Here is a 16,633-nt window from a genome sequence, read left to right as displayed (position 1 = left end):
GAATCAGATATACGGACTATGAGGAGTTCCAAAAAGTTGCTTTTTTAGAAAATTTAATTGTGGAAACATTTTATAAAATGCCATAAAACGAAGATATACGTTTCGTAGGTCTTGGTGCAAGGAATTAGAGGAAAAAATAATTTTGAGATTATTCAACTCGGTTGTGGATTTATTGGTGAAAACATACATTTCCCTGTTATAGGGCCACCTTGTGGCTGATTTTCAAAATCTTGGTTCACAGCCTCATTCTAACACTCTACAAACATCTCAAGTTTCGTAATGGTCGGCAATTCAGATTTTACGTTATTAGTTGCTGAAATTTGATTGGCTGCTGGCGGCCATGTTTTTTACATGATATTGTAGGATATGTTAGCCTTTGGCCCCTACAAAATGCATACCAATTTTCTACTTCTTTGATCATATGTTTGCCGAGTTATAAGTGTTTTTTAGTTGTAGCACCCCTTATAGGCGAAATTTGTCTCGACATTGCGTGCATCCTGTTGTCTATGTTTATCAACTTTTCGTAACATTTGGCCTTTTTATATGGTAGATTTTGGTCAATACGTACAAAATGGATGATGCCTGACCAATTTGTTGGCTTCAAAATTTCTTTGATTACTTTTTGTTAGGAGGTTTCATGGTAGACACACAGCAATCTTCGTCTGAATTGAACATATGGCGTAGGAGTTCGAAAAAATAATTATTAATAGGGATGTGCATGGATAGTCTAAAATTGGTTAACAGTTAGACGCACCTGTATTCAAATACCTAAATCACTATTTGGTTATTTTACATGTGTAACAGAGGTCTTCAACCTCATCTGAGTCTGATGTTGTCTGACAAAGCTTTGGGTTTTGGGCCAGGTTCGGGTCAGTTTTTCAAGTTGCCGAGATAGGGGCTGTTCACACATGCATCTGCTCTGTTTTTTACGTTTCTTTTCTATGTAAAAACGCACTGGACGCATGTCTTTGATCGTTGTGCCACATCTCACTCTTTTCAGCTTCCCGTGCAGGATCGCCATATATTTTCAGATGCTGTGTTAAGTTAAAAAGAACTTAAAAAGAACATTTATAAATGAATCTCGATACACCTGCGCTCTGTATCACCATTTGTTGCACTGCATCTAGCTTTTTTACTGCTGGTGTCACAAAGAAATTTATTCCCTGCTAATCTGTGTTTGGGTTTGATACATCCGTGGCAATAAACATTCTTTATCCTGACAAATAACAGAATAACTGTTTGTGTAGGTTAATTCTCGCGGTTAACCAAATATTCCAAAAGGTTACCGTGCACATAGTTGGGCTATTAAGGCATCTTTGATGTTTCATTAAACATTTAATACATGTAGAACTTAAGAATGTTAAAGTCCTCCATTTGTTGTTACCCAAATTCTGATGCTTATGTACAATTAATTTAAACCATCAGCATTGTACACAGCCAGGGTATACTGCCCCTTATCTCTGTATCACTGCACCTGTAAGATGCAAATTCATTCGGCCGAACAAATTGTATTTCATATAAGATTGACAATTACATTCACATTTATGTATTTGGCAGACACTTTTGTCCAAAGCAACTTACAGAGCACTTATTACAGGGACAATCCCCCCAGAACAACCTGGAGTTAAGTGCCTTACTCAAGGACACAATGGTGGTGACCATGGGGATCACACGGATTACATAGATTTATAATAGATATCTAAAAAAAAATTGGTTTAGCGCTCAAGCCCCTTGGGTTTAGAGACCCCTGGGCAATGGCCCAATCTGCCCTGTGGTTAATCTGTGGCTGCCTGTGTCAGCAGTTCTTTAACTGGTTGGGTTGCCTTCCTCTTGATCTACTGTTAATCACTTGACCGTCAGGACTCCCTGCTGAGTTAATGGTTCCAGCAATGGAAAGAATTATCCAACATGACAGAAAAAAATCGCTCTGTCGCTGAGGCAGTCTCTTGTGTTCTACACAATTGACCAATGAGCTTCTTTTAATGAAGAACAGAGAAGGCATCAAGCTGATCTCAATGTTTTCATATAATCACAAACACTGATTGTAATCCATAGTAATTCTGTCACCAAGCATTTTTTCCCTTTTGTTTTTCCCTATAAAAATTACTTATTTAATCAGAACCACGGTTCTGAATGCACAACAGTGTTTTTATTGAATGTTATTTCTTTACTCACTAAAAGCTGTCGAGAGGGCATGAAAACTGTTTTGATTGAGTTCCATAATGTGATGTCCTTTGAGTATCTGGATTTTAAGATTGTTGGTCAAACACCATTGATATTGATTTACTGACCTCTAAAGTGTCTGTCCCATTTTTTCTCTGAACTTTTCTGAGCGAATTACTCACTCTTATCTGTTGCTTGGTGAATTTAATATTCTTGTTGACACTTACTGCACTAATGCAAATGAACTGATGCCTTTCATTGATTGCTCAAATTTAATACAGCATGTACATGTTCCTTCCCATAACCATGGTGACGTACTTGATTTAATTTGTACATTAGGCCTTCTCAATGTCTCTACAACTAATTCACAGATTGGCACTTCTGATCACAAACTCATCAAACATTTTTAAAGAGTCATATGGATAACTTTTTATGCTGCTGTCCTTTTTGGAGCTTAAATGTTTTGGACCCATTTGACTTAATTTAACATCATACATAAAGTCATACATGAACCACACAACCTGCATAAATAATTAAATTATGATATAGTCATACGAGTTTGAGACGGCATGAGGGTGAGTAAATGGTAAGAGAATTATCATTCTGGGGTGAGCTATTCCTTTAAGCAGCTCAGACTGAATTCATTGCAGAAATTCAATACAGTAGTGTTAGAGCTTTAGAAGCAAACCCCAAGCACAATGTTTGAGGAATATCAATATATTGTTCCTTTGTAAACTCTGTGATTACCTTAAAATGAAACTGGTACACTTCAAGAACTTACACCATAAGGACCTAGAGCACGCACTGTCAACTCTAGCCACAAAACTTTGTGCATGTACACACTGACCTTTACACAGTCAGTTGTTTGTGATATCAGTCGCTCACTGTCCCTCTAGTAATAAGCATGAGCTCCTCCCAGCACTGCTCACATCAAACAGGTCCTGCATGTAAACTAGCATGCGTCAACACTAATTACACCCTTGATAGAACCAATATCCAAGACCACATGAAGCCCAGCAAGATAGCATCACACATCATATAAACATGATGCATAACAAAGTGCCAGTACAGCATGAAACAGGAAATGCTTTTGCCTTTAAACTTGTGCTATTACAAACTGTTCTGTAGACAGTTCTGAACAAATGCTGCCAGTGTGGAAAATGGTGGTTAATGTAAATGTATAATCTAATTTGTGAAAACAGTATTAAACAATTATAATATAATATTTGTAGTAGCAACTTTTTTAAAAAGACATTGAATAAAACACACACATCACACTGATGGTAAATCTTCGAACAGTACAAAATCAATGAAAACCTCAGACCTTAGAGGTGACAAGTCCAACACACTGGCCCTTGTACCATTTTTTTAAACAATATTTTATTTTGTTACCAATCATCTGTGTATACTAACAAACTGTTAGGATGCACTGACGAGTAGAGGCAAATAATTGACAGGGTAATCAATTCATAGAAAACAGAACCTCTCAAACAACAGAGCTGCCCCTTCTGTCACTCACTCGACGTTGTGTAGATTGTAGTGAAACAAGGGGTCTTTCTTTAGAACCTCTCGTACCTCTGGATTTGAGAAAAGGCCAATGAAAAATTGGCAGAGAGAATTTGCATGTCCCGCCCCCGGACATACAGGTTTAAAGGGAAGCGGACGTGCATCTGTCAGTCAGATCTTTTCTTCGGAGCCGAGCGTTGTGCAACAGCAAGCTGTGTTTCACTACTGCTCCACTCACCTCTACCAGAGCACTGCTGTTGGATCTACGGCACGTTTCCAACAGCTTTCTCCTTCTCTGCACACTGTGCAGTTCACGCCCCTGAACGCTTTGACAGTGCTTCTGTAAAGAGTGAATACCCTCTAAAAGAGAAGTATTTTCCCCTCTAAAAGAGAGTATTTTTCAATCTTAAAGAGTAACACACAGCAGGCGTTGAACATCCTTTTCAGGACGCATCTGTTTGAAGATGTCTTTCTGCCTCTGTGTAGTTCCTGGATGCGGTCGATATCTCTCAAAATCTGACGGTCATAGACGCTGCCTCTTGTGTCTGGGCAGCGATCACACCGAGGCAGCGTTTGTGGATGGTACATGTACTCACTGTGAGAATATGACCATGGCAACGTTGCGGTCGCGGCTTTCATTTCTCAAAGTGAATGCCACTCCAGCCAAAGCCCCCCAGCGTCGCTGCTTCTTCCCACAGGATTGAGGACGACCTGGTTGGCGATGGAGGCAATTTGGGGATGGCAGCGTGCTCGGTATCGCTGGGTACGTCCCCAATAACCACCAGCCCCCCTGGCACGCTCACTTCCGTCCAGAGCTTGAAATTCCAAAAGATCGAACTCTCAACTCCTATTGGATGAGACGATCAACAGAATGCCCCTCAACCATGATATCATCTGGAAGTGTTAAGGGACAGTGTTTAAACATAGACTTTGTATGAACTGTAAGATTAATGATCAATGTCTTTGAAGTTCATCCTGGATTAACTGCAGAAGTTCACATAGGTGTAATTGTCCTTGTTAATTGACTGATAAAGGGTTTTGTTGGCAATTGATAGTCTATGCATTCCATTTCAAGAGTGTAGTCCGTCAATAGACCGAGGTGATGCAGGCAGAGATCAGTGAGGTGCATCGCAGTTCAACAGGCAGGTAATTTCGGTGAGGTTCGGTGGGGTCTATCCTAAGTCCATAGTTCAGGCATTGGCATATGAAGTATCTGATGTATTGCAGTTGGAGTTGGCATTAGTTCATTCTCTGAAGTCCATCATAAAAGACTGAAGTGATGTCTGGCTAACACTGGCTGCTATTAGTTGTCATCACTCAGAGACACGTAGCAGTGGAGTCTGACACCAAGCAGGAATGGAGCTGGATCTGGCCAGCTCTGACAACCTCAGGATATGAATGGTTGAGACATGTAAACAAAAGAATCATATTAGCGTAGATGCCATTCAATGTTATGCAGATATATAGATCATGATGGGTGTTTCTTGTTCTGGCAGACCTATCTAAAACAGCCTAAGTGTGAGTTGAAGGATAAATTAGGTGTATGCCTGGCTAAATAGAGGAGTATTTAGTTTAGACTTAAACCGAGTGAGTGTGTCTGTGTCCCGAACAGTGTTAGGGAGACTATTCCATAGTTTAGGAGCTATCTGAAAACATTGAAGTTGGGTTTATTTTCTGACCATTTCATCTTATGTATAAAGTCATATATTGTTTTCTTCAAGGGACATTGTATACTTTTTTTTCCTACACACAAATTGAGAGACAAAATATTTTAACAAAGTAGTAGTTCCTAAACAGATGTGATAATGTTTCTGTATCACCTTTACAGAATGCACATTTATCACTCATTTGAATTTTGCATATTTTAATAATGTAATTTTTGACAGAATAAATTCTATGAATAAATTAGAATATAACCTCATATATATATATATATATATATATATATATATATACATATATAGAAAAAAGTATGTGAACCCTTTGGAATTACCTGCATTTATGTATAAATTTGTCTTAAAATCTGGTTCCCCTTCTGTTGCTCTCTCCACGTTGTGTCAGAGAAGCGACACTAGGGGTCTCTCTTGAGCGCCGATATACACCTCTGATCTATGAAAAAAGGCCAATGAGAAGTTGCCAGCCGGTATTTGCATATCCCGCCCCTGGACATACGGGTATTTAAGCGGGGCAAATACGGGAGTTCATTCAGAAAATTTCTTCGGAGCCGATGGTTGTGTCTGCAATTCCTGCGAGTTACACACCAGTTCCTGTATTCCTCTGCTGCATGCTGTTGGATCTTATGGCGCATAACAGCGGCTTTCTCCTGTTTTGCCCCTGGGTGCTTCAACAGCGCAGAATAAAGAACTCTCACAAGTTTTTTTTCCTAAAAGAGTGATTTTATTTAAAAGAGTAATTTCCTCTAAAAGAGCAAAAAACAGCGGCGTTGAACGTCCTTTTAAGGACGCGTCTTTATAAAGATGCCTTTCCACCCCGGTGTTGTTCCTGGATGCGGTAGAGTGCTCTCCGCTTCAGACGGCCACAGGCGTTGTCTCGTGTGTCTGGGTAGCGATCACACCGAGGCTGCGTTTGTGCATGGTTCATGTTCTCACTGCGAGAACATGACCATGACAACGTTGCGGTCGCGGCTCGCTTACAACCGTAAGCAAGCCACTCCAGCCACCCCCCGCGTTGCTCCTTCTTCCCACGGGATTGAGGACGATGCGGTTGGCGATGGAGGCGATTTGGGGATGGCAGCGGGTGCAGCTCCGCCGGGTACGCCCCCTCGGACCACCCGCGCCCCGACACGCTCGTTGACTCCCGTCCGTGCTCAAGGCAACAGCGACTCGCCTTAATAATGCGAGGGTGGTCCCTCGAGAGAGTGAATGCAACGAGTCTGCCTATCCTCTAGAGACAGAAGCTGATTCCTGGTTCCTGGGGTCTGGGCGCTGCTCACAGCCTCACCCCACCCCAGTCCCGGAGGTGCATGATGAGCTGACGTCTTCGTGGAGAGCACCCCTCTCCGCTCGTCACACTGCCACCTGCTCATCCACCCTCGCCACCCTCGACGGCGGAGCGCGCCACGGGTACACGGCGATTCCCCAGGTGGATAGGGCAGTTGCGCTCCACTTATGCCCCGGAAGCCCTACCACCTGGTGGGGCCGCCCTGTACTCCCTTCCCGGACCTGTAGAGCAACATCCTCGCTGACCGCGAAGGCCTACAGCGCCACCGGACGCGCCGCTTCCGCCCTGCATGCCATGGCTCTCCTGCAGGTCCATCAAGCCAAGGCACTAAGAAACATGCACGGGGGTGGCCCTAATCCCGACACGCTGCAGGAACTGCGCTCAGTGACCGACCTCACCCTGAGAGCTACGAAGGTCACAGCGCAGGCGCTTGGGCAGGCGATGGCCACGCTCGTGGTCCAGGAGCGTCAACAATGGCTGAACCTGGTCGAGATGCGTGAAGCAGACAAGACTCGCTTCCTCAACACCCCTATCTCCCAGTTTGGCCTCTTTGGCGACACCGTCGAGGACTTCACCCTGCAGTTCTCCACGGTGAAGAAACAGACGGAGGCCATCTCTCACATCATGCCTCGCAGCAAACCTGCCGCCACGGCCCCTGCCCCGTCTGCTCGCTGAGGGCGTCCTCCCGCGGCCAGGAAACCTTCTGGCCTCAACCCGGGCCCAGCTCTCAGCCCCAGCGTCGAGCAACCTGCGGGAAGTGCACGCCCACTGTCTCACGGACCCCCTCGAGGACCTGGAAGGCTCCCAGGCACTCCTGAGACAGCCCACCCAGAGTCCAAGACGTTAGCTCCGGAGGTGGTAAGACCGGTGGAGGGCCGGGAGGAGAATCTTGTGTTTTTTCATTTGCCGTACCCCCCCAACAGGGGCTGCGGTACCCAAATTCTCAATAAAAGAGCTATTTTCTTTGTCTCTGGGTCACCTGGCCCGCAAATGCCATTCTCACTGCACTTTGCTTCCAGATCTCAACAGTCCTGGCTTCCTGGACGCGGTGTCCCCGCCTTCAGCCCCACGACTGTTCCCCGGCCGGCCGGTTCAGACGAGCTCAGAGGACGCCAACACCAGACCTCCTCTTCAGTCACGAACCCGCCCCCTGCCGGGTGCGCGGAGCAAGGTAAGTGCTTTGAGTCTATTCTTAGCACCGGAGCCTCTGCCGGTTCTAAGCCTCTGCCGGTTGACTGCCTCCCGACGCCGAATTACCTGTTCTGCACCGCTGCGAAGCCTGTGGCTTTCACTGCCCAGCCCGTCACGCTGGCTGCACCGGACCATTCGACTCACTTACGCAATTCAGTTTGCCAGGCCTCCGCCCCCCTTCGTGGGCATTCATTTTTCCGCAGTATATAGCGAACATGCCCAGTCCCTGTGCGAAGAAATCGCCTCCCTTCTAATCAAGGACACGATAGAGCCTGTCCCTCCAACCAAAACGAAGAAGGGTTTCTACAGCCCTTACTTCGTTGTACCCAAGAAAGGCGGCGGCTTACGACCGATCTTGGACCTGCGAGTTTTCAATCGGACCCTGTCCAAACAAATTCTATCTGGTGTCCGGCATCTAGATTGGTTCGCAGCGGTAGACCTGAAGGACACATACTTCCACGTCTCGATTCGCCCTCGACATCGACCCTTTCTACGGTTCGCGTTCGACGGCCAGGCGCACCAGTACAAAGTCCTCCCCTTCGGCCTGTCTCTGTCCCCTCGCGTCTTCACGAAAGTCGCAGAGGCAGCTCTTGCCCCTCTCCGAGAAGCCGGCATACGCATACTCAATTACCTCAATAACTGGCTCATCCTGGCCCCCTCGCGAAAGTTACTATGCACGCACAGAGACCAGGTGCTCAGGCACCTCAGCCGTTTGGGGCTTCAGGTCAACTGGGAAAAGTTGACAAAAAGAGCAAGCTCACCCCGGTTCAGAGCATCTCTTTTCTCGGTTTGGAGTTAGACTCAGTCTCAATGACAGCACGTCTCTCCAACGAGCATGCTCAGTCGGTGCTGAAATGCCTCGGTTCCTTCAAGCCAGGTACCGTGGTCCCTCTAAAACGATTCCAACAGCTCATTGGGCATATGGAATCCTCCGCGGCGGCCGCGTCGCTGGGGTTGATGCATATGAGACCACTTCAGCACTGGCTCCAGACTTGAGTCCCGAGACGAGCATGGCGCCGCGGCACGCACAATGTGTGCGTTGTACTTCCTTGTGCAACGAGGCTACACCTGACAGCAGGGATGAGTACGCAAAGTTGCTGGAATCGATGCCCAGAAGGGTCTCAGAAGTTTTCTACTCCCGATGATATCATGGTTGAGGGGTAATCTGTCATGCGCCTCATCCAATAGGAGTTGAGAGTTTGATCCTTTGGAATTTTACACATATGTGTAAAGTGAGCAAGGATTCATGGGATTTGTAGTCTGTTTTGTACTACTTTTGTTTGATTATGGCGCTGTTGTTGTCATTAAAATTGTATGACTGTGTATGTGTAGGCCTCAAGCTTTACAACTGTGTGCAGGTCTGCCTTTGTCTTATATCTGAATACATGTGACCCAACACCGTCATCAAGGGAAACATTTATTCCCAAGTTAATCAAGATATCCAACAGCAGTGGTTATCAACTGGTTTTGCTTCGGGACCCAGATTTTACATTGGACATCAAGTGGCGACCCATCATAGTAAAAAAAGATAACTTGTATTTAATGTAGCCTGGGTCTCATTTTCTTTCATCTGACATAGTTTTGTTAATGTTTTTCAAGTATAAGGCTATCAAGTGACATTATTTCTGTCAATACTTTTAAAGTTGATGAGCCTATTTGTATACAGGATATTATATATATTATCCAGTTTATTTCCTAATATCAAACATCATTCAAACAGAACATACATAACACAGGAGGAAACTGTCCATAATTTGTCCATAAGTCTTGGAGGTCCAGACTTTAAAGCCTTTCATGAACTCGCCCTTATATTTATAGTGCAATGCCATATTAAGCACATGTAAGACCATGGACGGCTCCTCATTACTGTCATTAGGTCAATGTATCTAGTCTTTCAAATAATAATAATGAATTATAGTATTATGAAAAAATAGTAGCCGAAACACACTTTTTTCTTATATTTTGTATTTTTGTATCCCCTTTTTCACCCAATTTGGAATGCCCACTACTTAGTAGGGCACGGTTACTCACCTCAATTCGGGTGGCGGAGGACAAGTCTCAGTTGCCTCGACGTCTGAGACCATGAATCTGCTCATTTTTTATCAGCTTTACAGAAAATTATGCCTCAACAGAAAAAGCTGTAATATAGTAATGTATTCGAGTCATAATAATCTGAAGCGGTCTGTAAGAAGAATGGTCCAAAATTCCTTCTGAATGTTGTGCAGGTCTAATACGCAGGTACCAGAAAAGGTTGATTGAGTTCATTGCTGCCAAAGGAGGATCGATTCATTTTTAAATCCAAGGATTCACTTACTTTTTCCACAGCACTGTGTATGTATAAAGGGATGTGTTCAATAAAGACAAGAAAGATTATAATTGTTTGTGTTTTGTTAGCTTAAGCACATTGTGTTTGTCTATACTATGAGATCACACTTTATGACCAATTAATGCAGAAACCAGCTAATTCCAAAGGGTTCACATACTTCTTCTTTCCACTGTGTATATTTATATAATCAGCCACAATATTAAAACCGCCTGCCAAATATTGTGTACCTCCCCCTCGTGCCACCAAAACAGTGCCAACCTGCATATCAGAACAGCATTCAGATATGATATACTTCAGCACAATTGTACAGAGTGGTTATCTGAGTTACTGTAGACTTTATCAGTTCAAACCAGTCAGACCATTCTCTGTTGATCTCTCTCATCAACAAGAACTGCTGCTCACTGGATGATTGTTGTTTTAAGCACCATTCTGAGTAAATTCTAGAGACTGTTGTGTGTGAAAATCCCAGAAATACTCAAACCAGCCCATCTGACACCAACAATCATGCATGTGATTATCTAATCAGCCAATCGTGGCAGCAGTGATTTGGACCGTGGCATGATTGTTCCAGATGAAGGACCTACACAATATTAGACAGGTGGTTTTAATGTTGTGGCTGATCTGTGTATATATACACTATATCTTAGAGCTATATAAATGAATGCATTAAGACTCAAGCATTAACGATTAATTAAAAATATTTAATGCTTTAATTTTCTTAATCGTGATTAACGCATTTACCGATTTTTACATTTAGTTCTGACATTTTATTTAGCTCCGTGTGAGTGCTGAACACTGATTGGAATAGGGCATAACCATTGCGCTGTGTTTGGCAGGAACATTACGCTGACACAAGCAGCACAAACACACACAGAACAGTGATTCCTTGTCAGTCTTGTTCAAGGCATCAGAAGACATCAGCATTTCCCCGGCGTTGCATTCCAGAGAGTTTGGATTAGGTATTATTACATGTATAGTGCCAGCGTTAAAAGCAAAACAAGATGTTCTCTGGGAGCGCTTTTCAAGTGGAGTTCAAAGCAACTAATCATGTAAATGTGGCTTCACATTTAGCACGCTTCACCTTTTGCTGTAGCAAAATGGATAGCAACTATAAATATTCTTGAGGGTGAGGGTTTAAGAGATAACGGCCATTCCAATGAAAACACAATGGCCATTACTGGAACTTGATATTTCAAGTAATTAACCTGTTGAAGTTCATCCTTCAAGTGTACATGCAAAATTGCATGTGAAATTTCTGATACAGAGCTTTAGCATGCAGCTCATCCAAAATATGTGGGCATAGCACCAGACTGAACACTGTCACATAAACAACATCCTGAAAAGATGAGAATGTTTGTGTTAATTTAAAAAACATACTACAAAAGTAGACATAGTGAAATCAACCCAGCTAATCTTGGCTTCCAGTTCTTTCCAACATTGCAAGGTATCCAATCTAGATTGAGAAGTGAAGCAGCAGTCATACATGAGACATACAAAATTAAAAAGGATGTCGCATCTGTCTCATGCATGGTTGGGAATCTGCATTTTATGCAATTTGTCACACATCTGATAATCAGACAATGAGCAGGGACCTCTGGGGAATCCATTAATGTGGCTTAGGTGCGCTGACTGTTACCCGCTAATGTGGCTCATAAAAAACAAAAACAAGAATCCATTTGCCAATGAATAATGTCTCTTTTAAGATCCTTTCTGTTCTTTACAGTCAGATGTTATCATAAACAACAACAAAAAAACATTTAACTATAATAAAGAAGCCACTCAATTTCACTCTCACCAAAACAAAACACGAAATTGCCTGTTTTCTTAAAAAGACAGTACCATATTAGCGCTTGCTCTACATATCAATACTATAAAAAGTATCATTGTGCATGTAAACACTAAACATGCAGGCCTAACAATGTATGTAATATATATAAATATATTTAAAAATAAATGTATAAATAATATTGCTGTCAGTTGATTACTTTTTTTAATCAAAATTAATTGCATAATTTTTCATAGTTAATCACAGTTCATTGCATAATCATAGTTAATCTTTCAAAGTTAATTTTGAAAGTGCATACATTTTACTCTATATGTACGAAATTTCCTGTCAAAATGCATTTATTTCCTCCTTAGGAAATATTAACAATATAATGCTTTATTAACATTTCCCAAACAAGGTCTTCCACAGTATGAAGATAGAAATGCACTAAAATACATTATTTGAACTTTGAGTGTCAACAAACCCTCCAGTGTAGAAATCCAACCTCATCATTCACATATATTGTGTTTAGCTTGGAGGTGATAGATAAGATTTGATGCGCTTCTGTGGTAAAATTCCGACTTACAAAGGGTGCACAGTACTTTACATTTGTCACAAGTTCCATCACAATTATACATGGTGATCAGTTGAATAAAAGTAAAATAATTTTTACATAAGAGCCAAATCTGTACATTGTTCCAAACTTTTGGCCACCGGTGTTATGCTATCTTATAAAGTTATGCTAAATTATGAAAAATGAACTTGTACTTACAGCAAAAAATTTGGGGAAACACTTGTTTGGGGCATACGCCAGCATACGGCAAATACTCACCTATCTTTCTAAGGATTTTGCTTATGATGCCTGTGGCCACCAGAACAATAAGTTGGCTTTAGACCCATAACTTTTCAATCTACTGAGGTGAATTGTGATTGTTGTTATTTTATTTTATTTTTTTTTCCAACGTATCTTCTAAAAGTGAACGGAGCAGTTGGAGGCAAGAATGTTGAATTGAAGGCCAATATAGCAGTGATGGGTCATTCATAAATTATTTGTTCATTTAGAACAAATCTTGCATGCGCAAAATATGTAGTTCGTGTTTCGTTCATTTGACACGTGACAGCCGCAATGGTGCCCAGAGGCCCTGTACAGGAAACAGGAATTACTAGTTTCACCTCCCGACTGGCTCTTTGGGTATGAGTATTTAATTTATTTGACATTTGACATCCGCATAGGCTCTGTATTGGAAAAATAAATGACTTTATTCTCGTAACCTTCTTTAGTGGTTAGTTTGTTTTTTTATTTTTGCTCTTACAATTAAACGAAGCATTTCTGGTCTCAAAGTTTAGCTTCTTTATTTCTTATAATTTATATACATATTTATTTATATTTGTGAATATTATATGTCATGATGGTAATTTTCCATAGAACCATGGAGCCTCAACAACACTGCAATAAATGCTGCATAGTGGGCCTCTTCTTTTCTCTTTCCGTAAGACCCCGCTCACGCCTGGGCCATTCAATGGACACTCCCCTGACCTTCACTGAGCCCCCGTTTAACCACGAGGATGCCAGATTTCCTTTTGTTTCAGACACAATTCCCCTTGAACAATATCTGCTCTGTTTTTGGAAATGTATATTTATTATTATTTTAAATAAATGCCTCTCCAAGGCTTGACGCCACACCCACTATGTCTCTCTCTTGCTCACCCAACCACACCATATTAAGAGTGTTTGGCAGAGTTATTGCGTTTCCACAGACAGAGGACATTCCCATCATTGGCCAAGGTTTTGCAGTACTTACAAGTTCTGGAGTTTTCCAAAATGCTGTTGGCAGCATTGATGGGTGCCAGGTGGGTACCCTGTATGTAGTACTGTAAAATGATCAACCTTCCAATCAATCAACAAATAAATGTAATGTACAAAAAAACTAATGAAGAGTGAGATGTGCAGATATACAATCCATCTCATTCCCCTAATGTAACAAAAAATTCAATACATTTAAATAATAGTTCACACAAAAATGACAACTCTTGTTATCACACACTCAACTTCATATTGTTGCTCGATGGAGCACAAAAGATGTTATGCAGAATGCTAGAATCTGATAGAGTCTGTAACCATTCCTTTTGATTGTATGGAATAAGATAGGATAAAGTGAACGGTGACTCAGGGTGATTCATTCTTTATGTATCTCAATTAAACCCCTTTTTCACGTTGTTTGTAGGTCAGGATTAAACCACTGAGTGAGGATGCTTCATGCTATATAAACAGGAAACTATTCCACTCCATCAATCTCAAGGCCATACAGTATGTGACCACAAAATATCATTTCTGTATATTTTTGTGGGTTATCAGGATCTGTTCATGATTCCTGGGAGCTGGAAAACAGCTCTTTTTACACCCAGCAGAAATACCCGAAACAGGCTATTACATTCTAGCTGATGGTGTGTTTCCATGCCTCAGCCAACCAGTACTATTATAACACCATATCGAGAACCTGTGAATGACCCTGCAAAACTAAGGCTAGTAGTAGTAGTAGCCAGTTATAGTCACCTTAATCTGTTCAGTTCTTATGCGGCAAATAATTACTCAAAGTAATGTGTTTTCATTTGAAAAAACAGGTTCAAAAGCAAACTGTCTTTTGGAAAGTGTGTTATAGAGAGATCCTTTGGTGTTATGAAGTCCAGGTGGCACTTAATATTCTTTAAAGCCCTGGAGGTCCACCACAGCTTTGCCCCTGGGGGCTGCATAAGGCATTATGGACCACCCATAAGAAGTCAAAAATAGACTTTTGGTATTTAAAAGAAGCACATTAGTTATTTTTTGCATAGTACTTTTTTCAGTCTCACATGGCTGTAAGTGCTATCCCCTCCTTCCCTCTCTTTTTTTCATGAGCACGCAGAGACCGAGGGAGATATATAACGTGACCATGTTTTAAGTGGAGTTTCTTGCTTGTTTTTTATGTGTCAAAATTACAGACAGCGTTATGAATAATGACGGATTAATCTCACAGTTGCATGCAAGATTCTGAAAAAAATTGCGAATTAAATTAAAATGTCAGAATCCATAATATGAGTGATAACAGTAAACAGCATGTCAGCGTCCTTGGCTAACTCAAATCTCGCTAAGCAAAATCTTATATATGAAAAATACATTTAAAAAATCATGAAATGTCACACGCAATTTGTAGCCTTTTCTAGATATAACCAGAGATATTTAGCAGAGATGGGTCACTTCTATTTAAATGAATGGGAGAAACTGGAATACTCAACTGCAGCCAGCGGTCAACGTATGTAGAAAGAAAGTCCCGCATTACAGGTAAAAGAGCCAATCAACCAATCACTAGATACAGACATCACCTATCAATCAACTCGAGAACCCATACGCATTAGATATAAAAGCTGGGGAAATTATTATTACATTTATGCATTTGGCAGATGCTTTTATCCAAAGCGACTTACAGTGCATTTATTACAGGGACAATCCCCCGGAGCAACCTGGAGTTAAGTGTCTTGCTCAAGGACACAATGGTGGTGGCTGTGGGGATTGAACCATCGAGCTTCTGATTATCAGTTCTGTGCTCACTACACCACCCACTACACCACCACCATAAAACACCATTATTATTAGCATAACAGGAGTTAAAGAAGCACCATGTATGATACCAGTGTGGTCAGATTTTACTGCTAATTTGAAATATGCTCTTTGATCGCAATCTTGACCCACCGTTTTGGAGATTTCGGTCTTTGTAGATGCACTGGCATGGTTGGAAATAACCTCCTGAGAGCATTTCAAAGATGGCGACAGTGGTCTGACTTGCTAGAAGACTTTGATGTTACTGAGTTACAGTGTCAAAATACATCAACAACTCTTTTTAGAACCTTATGAATTTCAAACTCAATTGTAACGGATGGGATAAAAATGAGTTTTAATTAGAATCTCATTTTATTTTCAATAAAGTCTACATGTAGATTTAAAGATGAGCTCCTCTGATTCGTTGCAGAGATTGCCAATATGAATTTGAGCAATTCACTAACATTGAATCGGGTAATAATAAAAGCTGAGCAGCACAAATCACAAACACTTTTAATTCAAATCCTTGAGATTTTACTGAAATACAAAATATTGGATTTTTGTCTCCACCCTACAGTTTCCTGAAACTACTGGACGTATTTCTTACTGTATCTGCAGTATGTGGCTGTAGCCTATATAATTCGATATACCAAAGATATGTTTGACTGAACATAACATCTGTCACTTTTATCTAGATATACTACCATATTAACATAATATTAGCTTTAATCAATAGGTCTACGTTACATACGATATTTGATTGTCTTAATGTATTGATTTAATAGGGCGTGTAATCGATTATAGCCTAATAAGAATCGATTCTTAGGCATTGGGAATCGAGAATTGACTTAAAAGCTTGGAATCGATTCCGCTCGGGGAAATGGACTGATATGTTAATTTTCGTGACCACTGAACTAATACACATTCCAGAAGCCTTAACAGCACAAATTTAATTCACAAAAGGATTAGAAAATGACTTCAGCTCAATGATCATCAAACTGATTCTGAATCTTTTGCAGTTTGTCAGCAATAAAATGTGTTTAAATCTATATGACGCAATCTCTTCAACACATCGGACAGCTGCTTTCCAGACTCTGCCAGTATTTTACTTTGAATCAAACTAATAATCCAATAAAATGCGAATTTG

The sequence above is a fragment of the Xyrauchen texanus genome, chromosome 44 (genome assembly GCF_025860055.1).
Source record: "Xyrauchen texanus isolate HMW12.3.18 chromosome 44, RBS_HiC_50CHRs, whole genome shotgun sequence".
NCBI lineage: Eukaryota > Metazoa > Chordata > Actinopteri > Cypriniformes > Catostomidae > Xyrauchen > Xyrauchen texanus.
This window is presented reverse-complemented; position numbering follows the sequence as displayed.